Raw genomic sequence first — 13799 nt, 5'->3', positions numbered from 1 at the left:
TGTTTCTCTATCTGCCCCCATCCCTCCATCTTTCTCTGCCTCCGTCACCCTCCATCCACCCTCTCCCTCTCTCCCTCTGTCTCTGTTCTCCATCTCTTTCCGTCCAAGAAGTTCCTTTTCAGTGTTTGCTCATCTCCCCTTCACTGCTTTTATTCCACCTCTCTCTCTGTGCTGTTGTCGTCTGTGTCATCTCTTATGTGCCTCTAGATGACCAGGCTCAAATTGATGAAAATGAAAACATCTGGTCACTCCAGCTTGTGTAATAATTCTAATAGTCATCATCAAAAGATAACACAATCAAGGCCCAGAGCTTTTTTCCATTGTAGCCCCAGCTACTTGAGGCCAACTTGGGACCCTGCAGGCCCATGTAGAGCCCTAAGGCCCAGTGTTACTGCTCCATGCTGAACCAAACTGATCCAATCTGGGCTAGAGAGACAGGGGTCCTGCCTAGGGAACTGGCACTGTCTCTGTATATGTGTGTGAGTAGTGTAGCATCAGGGGTGTAGCCCGGGGTGTACTGGCATGGCTGTGCATTGGATTATTGAAGGCAGCTTGGGACCATCTGTATGGTGGTGGGTAAGAAGTAGAGAAGGAGGCGAAGGGAGGAGAGGAGAGGAGAGACGGACCAAAAGAGCGAAAGTGAGTCATCAAAAAAGATGCTTTTTGCCTTTCCTTTTGCATCTTTAATTTTTTTCCCCTTACTTTGTTAATGTGCAAACAACAGAACTGAATAACCAGTCTCAGTTTCATCACCATGAGTACACTGTACATTTGTCAGGTCTGCTCCCTTCATGTGGGTCAGGACCACTCTAAACAGTAACTTGGAATAACAAGAAGGAAGTAAGATCACAGCTCTGCTACACTGCTAGTGTGGCTCCGTGTCCGACGCTCTGTCCACACTTGGTTCAGACTGAAATATCCTAACAACTATTGGATGAGCTGCCATTTCCAGAGGATGGATACTGTAAACTGTGGTATCCTCTCACTTTTTCTGTAGCTCAACCATGATGTCAGAATTTTCACTTCACAGTGAAATATCTCAACATTTCCTGGATGGATTGGCACAGTATTTTGCAGACACTAGTTCTGTGTATCCTGACAACTTTTATGGTTTTGAGTGAAAAGACTTTCCACTTTGGAACAGACATTCATATCCCCAACAGGATGAATTTTAATCACTTTGGTGATCGCTTAACTTCATCAAGCACATCATCAGGTCAGAAATGTCCAATACTTTGGTTTATGACTGAATACTGAAAAAAAACTAATGTCATTCCCATCGACCTCATCAGCAAACATTAGAATACTAAACACATGCTAAACATGGTAAACATTATACCAACTAAACATCAGGATGTTAGCACTACTATAACTTAACACACCATCATGCCCAAGTGTAGCCTCACAGATCTGCTATCATTTCTTATTTCTGGTCATAGTACTTGTAAAATAATGGATAGTTTGCCTCCTCAAGGCCTTGAAAAAATGTTCAAATGAATCAATCTGAAAAGTGGGAATCCTGTTTGGTTAAACTGCCCCAAACTCATCAACATGTGCATTGTATAATGAGGGTTATCAGTAACCGGTCACTCAACATGATTAAATGTGATACATGTGAGTGTGTGGTGAAAGTTTCACACAGGAAGGTCTGAGGTCAGGGTTAACTACAAAACACATCAATACAAAGTACAAATCTGACCCCAGTGCCCTTGTTTCTTTTCAACTTAAATTCTCACTGTGTGTTTTATAATTGTGCATTTGATGTTTTAAATGACAATAAATGTTTTAAATGTTAATACCAGAAGGGTAATATCAACCTTCTGGTATTAACATTCAGTGTTTTGCTGTTGTTGTTGTTGTTTCTGGCTTTTGGTAACGTTTCCGTTTTCTACATTATTTGGTTTCATTTTCAGTTTGGTTTTCTCATTTACAGGTTTGGTTTTACATTAAAAGTTTAATTTGATCAGCTGTGGGTTTTCTTTTTGGATTCCTGGTTTGTTATTTTTTGCTTTCAAATATTCTGGCCCTAAATTACTTTGATATTCATCAAGCATATCAAGCAGTACAAATGTCTCACCTTATAGAACTTGAAAACCTAAAGCAAAACTTACAGGTTGGGTGTTGCATTAACTATATCTAACTGATATTTCTTAAGCACTATTTCTGACTTTTTTGCCCTTGTGTGGCTTGGCAATTATGCCATGTTAGAAAAGTCTGAAACACTTTCTAATTTAAAAATCATCAAAACTGCCTTTTGTTATTTATTTATAGATTATGAAATATTCCTATAAGAAATAGCTTACCTGGTGTCATGTCACTGGACACTGACTGCAGTTTTCCTTCTTGCTGGGCAAACGCCAGGATCCTGTCACCGATAGCTGCCCAGTTTTCATAGAGCTTTTCTGCTGCCTTGAGAGCAGTGGTTTGTAGTCTTGTGATAGCTGATGCATTTTTAAAACATGGAAAACAATGTAAATAGAACAAAGTGTTTGAAGAAATGACGAGGGCTTGCAGGTGGCACATGTTAGGAGATAATACTAAGAGATCAGTAAGGCAAGCCAGTCAGCTCAGCAGGTAAAATGCTTTCATAAAGTTTTCAAGTTTTCAGACTCCTTCATGACCTATACATGAAATGTCAGGTTAGGTTAACAACCTGTTCCCATCCTTTCCGCTAACCCCACTGTAAACAGAGACAGGCGATAACCAGCTTTGTGGTGCCGGTCATTCAAGATCACCTGAGATGGTTTCAGTGAAGCAAATAACCCTGAGACCTTAGCGCAACAGCTAGCAGTTGAGCTAGCGGCAGAGCTAGCAGTTGAGCTAGCCGTTGAGCTAGCGGCCGAGCTAGCCGTTGAGCTAGCGGCCGAGCTAGCCGTTGAGCTAGCGGCAGAGCTAGCTGTTGAGCTAGCGATATGGAGGCTGGCTTCTAGCCAAGTTCAACAAACTTTTTTTTTTTTACTATGAAATCACGAAGTTCAATACAACCCGCGACCTGCTGTCAACAATATCGTTATGCGACTGTGTGAGTAAGACCGTGTCTTGGTGCTCACCTCAAACCGCATTTTATCACTCCGCTTGCTACCTGTCTCCTTTGCCTCCGTTGTGTTTTTTTTTTTTTTTTACCGGAAGGTGTTTGTTGTTCTTTTTTTTATTTAAGGTATGCCTCTACCTTAGTTACAGTTACAATGAATGGCCTCCACCTGATCCGCATGTGCATTGAAATAACTTGTGTTAAAAATTGAAAAATTGACTTGACAGTGTACAACACATTAAAGTGTGATCTTGAACTGCATAATACAGTTATGTGTGTAATTACCGCATACTAGTATGTAACTTTAACCAGCTAACATTAATGAGCAGCTAAAGTCAAATGAACACTAAAGCCAGGAGACCGCCATACATTAAACTAACATTTAAAAAGGTTTCAGATATTATGTGGTGATTAGCAAGTTAAAGCGATGTTTTAAGTTGGCTAGCACATAGAAAAAGTCGGTAGCTAGTTAGTTAGTTAATAAATGTCAATATAATAAAAATAAATATGAATAGGGATTAAAAAAAACACTAACACTCATTATCCCCAGATTGTATAATTACACTGAAATGAGTTTACGGTCCCGCTGTTACTACAAATTATTACAAATATAGGTTAAGTATGCATATTAACCTAGACCATAAAATCCTGCCCGCCACAGATGAATACAGAACTTCCAGAAAGTGGAGAAGCGGGAAAATGAATAAACCATCTGCTGGGTCAAAATAACCCAACCAAGTGTTTATCTGCAAAGGAGCCCTTCACAACTGTTTGACCCAGCACGAACAACCCAACAATGTGTTTACAGGAAGTAGGCTACTCTATTATTAGAATTGTGACTAAAAAAGAGTATTCATTGTTGGTCAATTATGACTAGTCGATATCAGATCTATTCAGTGTCAGTATCAATCCCAGTTGACTATGACAGTTTCTCAGTTGTCACAAAGGTTCATTTGAGGATTTTCTCCTGAACGGAAAGTCTTAACCGAAAGAGTCGTCTTGATGACCAATTTTCTTTCCTCATACATCTAAGCTGTTATTTTGAATGAGGACATGGCTCCAGTATTACAGATGAAAGGAAAGCTTTCACTCACACCGTTTACTTTCAGTACTTATTTATCCTGCACAGTGCTTAGAGCATCTCCAAGCTCACATTGATACCAATGCAGTGTATCTGATCGATGCATCCGGAGAATTGGGGACCTTTTTGCTGTGAGTGGACAGAGCTAACTGGTCGGCCACTAAGTTGGCTGAATCACTTTTACTCTGAAAATGTAAGCGCTATAAACTCTCCCAGCCAGCTTTTATTCACATAAAACTGAAAATGCAAAGTTTGAGCTGTGTACTTCAAGCACAGGAATCACTCTGGATGAATAAATGTGCAGTCCCACATTAAAGCGCACAACAGCTGTGTGTGTATGCATGTGACATGTATGGTTGTGAGTTTTTGTGCGCACATAGAGGGTCTTCCAGAAGGTCTTCTCAAGAAGGCAGACAGGCTGGCAAGCAGCTGTGGTTGTAACTCTCCTTCTCACACACATACACACACACACAAACCTAGGAACCCGCACGCGCACTCTCTCTCTCTCTCACACACACACACACACACACACACACACACACACATATACACACACAAAACACAAGCTGTTGTTGCTTAACGACTGGGCTGCTCCAGAGCACATCTGCACTCTGCATTATCATTAGCTCTCTCCCGCATCCCCAGGATCGCTGACAAAGTGAACAATACCGACAATCACCCCCATCAGCTGCGGCCATATGGGCGCCATCCATAGCTGCAGCCCCCCCTGGCTGGCTGGGTGGGTGGAGGGGGTGAGACGTGGAGTAGGTGGTGTTGGGTTGGGGGGTGGGGGGGGTGGGGGGGGCATGGCAGCAATTGTAACAGCATCTGTTTGGCACTCACTTGCTCACTCTGCCATTTCTGAAGACGAGTCGGCCGAGCTGGCAATGAGAAAAAGTTTCTTTTTGCTGTTATCACAACAATCCTGACGCATGTTTGTGTTGTCTTTTTTTTCTAATTATCTCCCTTTCCCGCCCATCTCATTTATTACTTCTCCTTTGCTGCCTCCCTCTCGATCTGCCTCCCTCTCCTCCCCTCTCTCACCCTCCCAGTTCCCTCCCCTGGACAGTTAAATGTATTGCCAGGTACGCTCCTGTCGGTTGCGTCTTGTAATTGCCACCACCTTAATCCTCCGTCCTAATGGGCTGGGAGGAGGAGGAGGAGAAAGGGAAGGAGAGATGTGTGTGTTTGTGGTGGGGGAGTTGGCCCAGATGGCACAACAAGGTGCGCTCCACCACTCTTCTGCTAGATCCCCAAATCTCTCCCTTCCTGTGGCCCTCTCTCTTTCTCTCTCTGTTTTCTCTCCTCCTTGTCTTTCCTCCCTCCTGGACTTTGAACCCAGCTGGTGGAGGTGTTTTTTCTGGGATCAGCAGCAGAATCCTTCACTGCTGTTCTAATTATCTTTCAACTCCAAACCCCAACTGTATATCATTCTTTCATATCCACGTTCCTCTCTAACTTCTTTCTCTCTCTCTCTGATGGATCACAAGCGGAAGCTTCAGTCGCTCAATGGAGATTTTTTTTTGAAAAACACGACACTTCACAGTGCATGTGTCACCTTGAGATTAGCGTTTGTTGATGCATAGTTTCAGGCTGTTGGTGTTTCTGCTGTTGTTTCTGTGTAAGAAATGAAAATGAGGACTACAGGTGTAGCTATTAATTGAGTCCGCTTTACTGGAGCCATTTTCGGTGCCTCTGCTGTGCATTTGCTTCAAACCTAGGTGGAATTATTTGGAAAAACATGCCACAAACTACTGTGCAGAATCAGAGGGAACCATAAATTCACTCTGACTGGAAGCACAAAGGGTAAAACTGCACAGCATAAGGTGATAAATCATTGCATTTTTTTATATAGTTTAGTTTGAGACAAAAACAGGAAGTTCCATATAACTGACATTCTTGATTACAACTGAGCCAACTTCATTCACAGATGAAACCTGGCAGGTGCTGTTGAAAGCTTCAGTAAAAGCAAGTAAGGGGACTTTATTCTGTTAAATCAGGAGAGGGATTTGTACATTTATTTGATTAAACTGGTTAAAAGAAATAAATAGATCCAGCAGAACAAGCTGTAAACACAACATTGAAATCGTTATTATAATAAGGTATTGACATGGCACACATTTAACAGAGCAATATCATCATTCATTTGGAGACGCGTTTCTAGCCACATGAATAAATTAAAGTCCAATATTAACTTTTCTTTAGTTCATTTTTACTCTCCACCAAATCCTGAGGGAAATATGTGGATCTGCAGCTGCTAAATGCTACACTGTGTTCACCAGCTATAGTCGCTGACTTCTGTCTGTGAACAGGGGGGTTTATCACAGATCTTTTTCTCTGCCTGCTGCTGCTGGAGACGAGGCTGGTGAGAGAGAGAGAGAGAGAGAGAGAGAGAGAGAGAGAGAGAGAGCGGTGAGAGTGAACCAAAACAGTAAAGTTGCCAGAAACCAAAACAATTAGCAAAAAGACTATAAAGTGCTCCGTAGAGCTGATGGGAACTTCAGGGTCAGGTGATGATTCTCTGGGTTTGTCATGAGTGACTCTTTTCAAATTACATGTAGTCATTTGATATATTGTCATTATAAATGCAGCTTTAATTATAGTCATTGCACCTACTTGTACCATCATTGTAACCTACTTACAAAGACTCAAACATTGTTCAGCGCAATTGCAGTTTAATGTGTCATTGCTGTTTAGCAGTAACTTAACAACACACTGACACTAACTGACTTCCCGTTAGAGATTTGTGGTTCTTCAGGTGTTTCTTTGAGGTGCAATAAAGTCAGTCATCAGCTCCTGGTGTTTTTCCCAGTTGCCAGCTGATCCTCACTATCAGGGCCACAGATCAGTTGAGGATCTATTTTCTTTCTGTATGTCTGCTAACAGGCTTTTATTCTGGTGAGACAAAAACAAGACAAACCACTCAATCTCTGCCATACAGGTGTGTGTAAACATAGGTGTGGAGGAGGGAGGCACATCGGTGTACATATTCATACACAGAGAAAATGTTTATGTGTGTGTTTCACCCCCGTCCTTCTTCATACCCTCCTCGCCCAAACAGAACAAGCGCCTCCTGGGCAAATATTTAAAGTCAAAACAGGCTGGGCCCATAAAAAGCCAAGAGGTGGTGGTGTGGTGTGGCTACATCTGTCAGGGGGGAGGGGGAGGGGGGGGGGGGGACATGAGAGGAGAGAACTGGGGGAGAAGAGGGGTGGCAGCAGCTGCCGAAATGAGTCTGGACACTGCTGACACCAACACCTGTCCATACTGGAGACACGCGGCTAGCAAATGTCCAGCCACAGCCCCTCAAACACACACACACACACACACACACACACACACACACACACACATATAAAAACATGCATGAATCTATCTCTCTCATTGTGGAATAAGATATGTGACAAACACACACATTAAGACTCACAGATACAGACCCGGACATACACCTAACCCAGCCCTTTGGAGCCCACCACACCCCTTTCCTCTGGCTGACCCCCATCTGTTGCCTCCCTGGGGAGTGTGTGCGTGCATCTGTGTGTGTGTGTGTGTGTGTGTATGTATGTGTAAGGGTAGGAGGTCAGGGGAGGGGACAGGCAGGCGTTGGCTCCGGCTGCCCATTGATCAACAGCTGCTAGGCTTCTCATGCTGGGCTGGACGGCTGGGAAGGTGACAGCAGCTGGGTTGGGGAGAAGGTAAAAGCTCAGGGCCAGAGGCTGGGACCTGGGGTTTGAGCTGAGGTCGGGGCTGAGGGGGGGGGCGGGTCAAAGCTTACAGGCTTGGGCTGGGAGCAGGGTTGAGGCTGGGGTTTTGAGCGGCTGTAAAAGCCAGACATGAGTGAGTTTTCAGCAGAGGGAAGGGAGGCAGTAGGGGTGACAGGCTAGGAATGGAGCTGCCAGAGATGGGCAGAGAAGCTTTGGACAACGTCCAGATGCTGAGCAGGGTGTGGATGCCAGAAAGAAACGTAGAGTCTGAGTCGGGGTATGTTTGAAACAAACTAGAACATATGAAGTGTCAACTGAACATGTCTAAAGGCAAAAGTGTTGTAGTTGATACCAGTGGCCATACCTCATAGAGACGTCATAGCGAAGGAGAAGACGTAATGAATCACAAATGACTTTTGTCGACAGTTGCTCCTCAAATGAATTCAGGGTACTGTGGCGTGCTGTGTCCGTAAAAACTGATGGAAGTTCAAACCCTGCCTACTTTTCACACAGCTGGCTGACCACTGCATGAACTTACTGAAAATTACAAAAATTGTTGGATGCAGACTACTTTCACAGCATTAATATAGAACCTAAAGCTGCTTTACAATCAAAAGAGATGTGGAAATCTTACTTGGCAGATATTTAGTTTTGTGTTTTAAGTACTTTTTGGTTTTTTTGGTTACATTTAGGTTTACATTTGGTCATTTAAGGACATTTTAATAAATGAACAAATCCAGTGTTGACAAAAGAAGGCTCTGCACACTGATGCAGGTGTTTAGGTTTAAAACTTCACCAGGATAAATGGTAAATAAACAGGAAGTGATGATGACATCAACTGATAGAGTACACTCAGATAATACTTTTCAGCATTGTAGTTCCCAAGATCAATACAGATGAATTGTTGCACTGAAGTATTTTTTAGTAAAGCTGGAATAACAATGTCCTCCACAAAGGAGTATGTTCATTTAAAATTCCCAGGACTTCTTTCCTCCTGGGGTTTCCTCTAAACAACAGTATAGAGGACAGTGCTGAAGTGGTTGGCAAGGTATGTTCACAATATGGTCAAGCTGAAGCTCTTGTCTTTTGTCATTGCTCACATGTCTTTGAAAAAGCTGCACTTCTACCTCAGTCATTTTCAAATCAAGCAAACTTTGACTTGAATAATATTCAAATCAGTTCACAGGTGTTGTGCTTTTTCCTCCGTCATTTGAATGACTAAAGACTGAATTAAAGGTTAGGTGATCCAGTGTGCATTTAGGCTGTAGCTTTATCGAGTTGGAAAGGCAAAAGAAGATAGTCAAATATGCATATAGACAAAGATATTAGGAATATTGATAGTTTAATTATCTCTTGTTTTTAATCATATTTTTCTCATGCAAAAAAAAATAAAATCTTTTGACGTTGCCAACTGGCAGGCTGGATTTCCCCCTTGAAGTTTGTGCTGCAACTGTTGGTGATTGTTGTTAGGGGGACATTCAGGTTGGCTTGTGGGGTTAGAGACTTACCAGGAGCTGATATAAGAGCTGACAGCTGTTAACAGTGTCGGCCGTCACACATCTGCTGCCTATGGGCTCTTTTACAGAGTGGCCACAGTTCAGGGGCTGAGGAGGGGAGTGAGGGGGGTGGGGGGTGGAAAGAGGAGGAGAGAGGAACTGAAGCAGGTGAGGGACGGTCAAGTGAGATAGTGAGTAAAAAACAACATTGTGGGTTTTTACGGCCACACATTCCACAGAGAGGTTAGAGTCACGGGTCAGAGGCACAGCAGATCAGGTAGAGCTTCACTGGGTTGCTCAAGAGCACTGCAGAAGTGGTGCAGGGCTGCCTTCATTCACTAATAACTGGGGGTGAACCAGCCTCTTTAATGATACTGGTAGCGCTTGATGAGACATGGGAAATGAAGGATATTTCTGAATTTCATAAAAAAAAAAAAAAAACATTTCAGAGAGAAAAAGCTTGACATTGACCTGACATTTAATCCTCTCTCTGGAGTTTTTTGCGGCTCGGGTGCCACGAGGGGTCAAGGCCCTCGAGCAAAGGAGTAAAATGTTGCGAGGGCCAGTAAAAACAAAAATAATATTTCAAGATGCTAAACTTTACTATGCTTTGTTGTGGAATGTCCCTTTTAAATGTGAGAATGTTTGGAACTGAGGCAGATGTGTTTCCTGAACAAAAAAAACAAAAAAACGTGTGAGCTAAGTACTACTAGTTGTTGACCTTTGCTCACAAGCCAGACCACCTTAACAGACACAGAGAGAAGGTAACATGAGCTGGGCGTAAACTGGTCACACAAGTGCATATTTCCACCTTAAAACAAAGAGCATGAAAGAAGTCATTTCTGCAAACTTGAAGGGATAGTTTGACATAGAAGGAAACACATTCATTGGAGAGGATGGATACCACTCTCCAGGAGATTAGCTTAGCATAAAGACTGGAAACGGGGGAAACAGCTACTGTAGCCTGGCTCTGTTCAAAGGTAAAATAATCTGCCAACCAGCACCTCTAAAGCTCACTAATTAACATGTTAAATCTAATTAGTGTAAAAACAACAAGCTGTGGTTTTATGGGGATTTATGTGCTGGACTATTTCTGGGCTGAGAGCAGTAGCTTCCTGGAGTCCAGTCTAACTGTTTCCCCCCTTTTTCCAGTCTTTGTAACGGTCTTCGGGCAGTAGCTTCATATTCACTGTAGACAGACACGAGAGCAGAATCAGTTTTCTCATTTAACCCTCTGCAAGAAAGTCAATAAGTTTCCAAACATATTGAAGAATTCCTTTAACTACCGTACATGTGCAGAGAAATCTCGTCAGTACTAGCCCCACTGCTAACGGAACAATAGCCACAGAAATTGTCTGCTCTCTCCTCTGGCTGCTGATGTTTTGGGCTGTATTAAAATCTACTTTCTAGTTTTGTTTCAAGTAACTGTTTACTGATAGTTTTAAATAGGTCTTATTCATTTTAATTGACTACTCCTTTAGTGTCTGTAAGTCGCCGCCTTTTGATCTTTTGTTTTGATTATGATTTTAAAGCTGCACTAATCAATATTTTCATATCAACAAAAGATTGAATAACTATGCTTAATGTGAAACAAGTTGCTTGTATAGTGACAAACCCAAGGAGAATAATCACCCAATTCTGCAGTTCCCCTCAGCTCTGTGGAGCATTTTAGCATCTTTCAGCTCATTGTTTTGGTTTTATGGGCCGCAACTTTACAGTTTTGGTCCATATTTAGTAAATAAACAGACGGATATTCCCCCAAACAGGTTTGTGGAAACCAACACAGAGGTAGAAGGACAGCAAATATTGGACTTACATTCATCATGTAGCCAGAAATATGGCCCTCAATGAATGCTAATGTTGCTCCATCTCTTTTTTTGTTCTTGTTTGCTAACACAGTAGCCATATTAACTTTATATGGTGATAACATATCAAAGTTGTGTTTACAGTTGCATCAATTATGCCAAAAAAAGGTTTACATAAATTAGATTTCACAAGAGTTCCCTGGAATGTGCAGTGAAAGTAAACCAATAAAAATTTAACAAACAAATATTTTCTAGAGAAGAACTCAGAATTTGAAGGACAACATATGGGCGTGATAATGTGCACTCCTACTGTATTTCATGTTTCCCTTTCTTAAAGGGGCCTTTACATCCAGGTCAACGATCATGGACTCACAAGGGAAAGAAGTTTAGTAGAAAAGAACATTTTAAAGGCATCCTGAAAGGGTGCATGTAACTTATGTTTGTGTTTGTGTACGTTAGGTGAGTGCATCAGAGCATGTGTGACTTAACACCACAGTTGGCTGAAGGAGAAAAACTAATTTGCTTGTCCATTTACTCTGCTTCCCTTTGCAGCACAATGCAGCAGCAGCCACTGCACAAAGAGGCCTCACTGTGGGATTCAAATTAAGGGGGGAGGAGGAGGTGGAGGAGAGGGAGGGGGGCAGCAGCGCACAGAAAGGATGAAGGGGGTTGTTGGTGGGGTACGGAGGTTGAGTTTGGAGGGTAGAGAGGTTTGAATGAGAGGTACAAGAAGGGGGGAAGAGGAGGTTATAGATGATGAGGGGTAAAGAGGAGGGAGGGGTGTCTGGTCACTAAATTAGCACAGCTCCGACCCCAAATCATGGGGCAGTGGTGCCCTCTGGCCTGCTGTGGTGGCGTCCAGCCTCTCAAAAGCATAGTCACACAATACTTGGGAAGGCGTGGCTTCATGCCAGATTCCAGTGTGTGTTTTCTTGTGTGTGTCTGCGTGTGCTTCAAGGTGACACTGTTTATTCAACAAGACGACCTCACTCTGGACAGCTGTGGAGTTCGGTACACTAGGCTAGTTTACGGAAGACCAGGCAAAATGTTTTTGTGCTTGTCCAGCTCTGAAAGCCGGACGCATCTGGGTGAATTCTGCATGTGTGAGTGTTTGTGGGTTTTCAGAGGTTGTTGGCGCATTCAGATGTAGTCAAATAGGGAGAGGAAGCTTGGTGAAGGCAGGGAAATGAGCTGCAGGTGAGGCTGTGGTTAAAGCCAACCGAGGGTATTAATGGTAAACACTAACAACGAAGAGAAATGCTGATGGAAAACGCTCCTCTGCCTGATTTTAAGTGTGTATGGTTTGATCGACTGTCAGTGAAAAAATCTATAAAAACCATTTGTACCATCTCAGTGTCCGGGACTTCATGACATCTTCCACAAAAAAAAAGTCTTGAGAAGAGAACAACCAACCTCTCACACTGGCAGTTCATTAATAAGCGTTTAGCGCCCAGTCATTTGCAGTCAAAGGCCTCCCTCTAGTGCTCACGAGGAAAACTACTCTCTACATTCATATTTGAGAATATCTGAGGTGAGACATGTCTCTCAGAATAAACCAATATTGTAACAAATTCAGACAAAAAAAATAGCAATTATTTTTTAATATTTACTCATTGCAAGCAATTAATATATGAAAAGGCAAAACTACAGCATAAATACAAATTAATTAAACAAAACAAATTGTTACAGGCTAATTGAATATTGTTAAGGTAAAAATTTGGTTAACATTATCCAAGTGTGACCCCAGTGCTGTAAACACATACTTCACATACATTTGTCCTTTCTTACACATATTAATGTCAAAATACATCAACTGTAACAATATAATAAGGCTAAAATGAATTCTGTAAATAGAATGAGAGGTCACGAGAGGGTCATATGTATCTCCTGGGCCGTGACTACAGATGTGCGTTTTGTTTTAATAAACACATGCTGTATTATCTGTGTTAGACTTCATACAGAGTATTTGATGTACCACCACTAAAGCATGTGGTGTTTATTCCTTCTGTGCTCGAGCTGGACCGTGGATGTGAGCTGGACTGATTCCCTCTGACTCTGCAAGTTCTAGTTTTGTGGTGTTTGTGGAAAGCAACACACCAAAAGAATCAGTGCTGTCTTTGAAAATACCTCTGCGAAAATGTGTGTGAAAACAATTACCCAACTGTGTGAAGAAATCATGACTCCAAATGTGCCTATATTAACTGGAATTAAAATGAATCAAAAGGAAATTGTATTTTATATTTTTTATCTAAGTAACGCCCTTCACTACAGTATATATTTATTCTATTGGTAAAATGAATATGTTCCTTCTATTGTAGCCATTACTATTAGATTGTCTGCTTTAAGTTGGGTTATTGAGACATTTACATTTTATGGAAATGAATGTTGATGTGATTTTATATATATATCATATTAGAAAGCTACAGGCCAAAGATACACTCTTTAGCTTCAAACGCACCACTGACAACAGATTTTGTTTGTGGACCAGACGGAAATAATCCGTCCTCACATTTGACAAACAAATGAGGCCATTTCAGACACACATCTGTCAAACGTAGTCCTGGTTGTCCGTGATGCTTCCACGCTTCCGGTCTCATCTTTACATCTATAGTCCTCTCATTCCTCCCCTCATGTAATGATATAATGACGGCAGCACTGCGATGGCTCACTGCATCACTGGAA

General features: G+C 42.2%; 1 long non-coding RNA gene across 1 annotated transcript; it reads right to left on the bottom strand.

The window, feature by feature from the left end:
• Nucleotides 1–477: 477 nt before the first annotated feature.
• Nucleotides 478–3199, bottom strand: LOC130181758 (uncharacterized). Its single transcript, XR_008829628.1, has 3 exons — nucleotides 3051–3199; nucleotides 2304–2441; nucleotides 478–562 (listed from the first exon to the last, which is right to left on the bottom strand). It is a non-coding gene; the product is annotated as an uncharacterized LOC130181758 (long non-coding RNA).
• Between the last annotated feature and the right edge of the window lie 10600 nt (nucleotides 3200–13799).

This window comes from Seriola aureovittata, chromosome 14, assembly GCF_021018895.1.
Source record: "Seriola aureovittata isolate HTS-2021-v1 ecotype China chromosome 14, ASM2101889v1, whole genome shotgun sequence".
Lineage (NCBI taxonomy): Eukaryota > Metazoa > Chordata > Actinopteri > Carangiformes > Carangidae > Seriola > Seriola aureovittata.
Note: the sequence above shows the minus strand (reverse complement) of the source record. Positions and strands in the feature narration are given on the sequence as shown.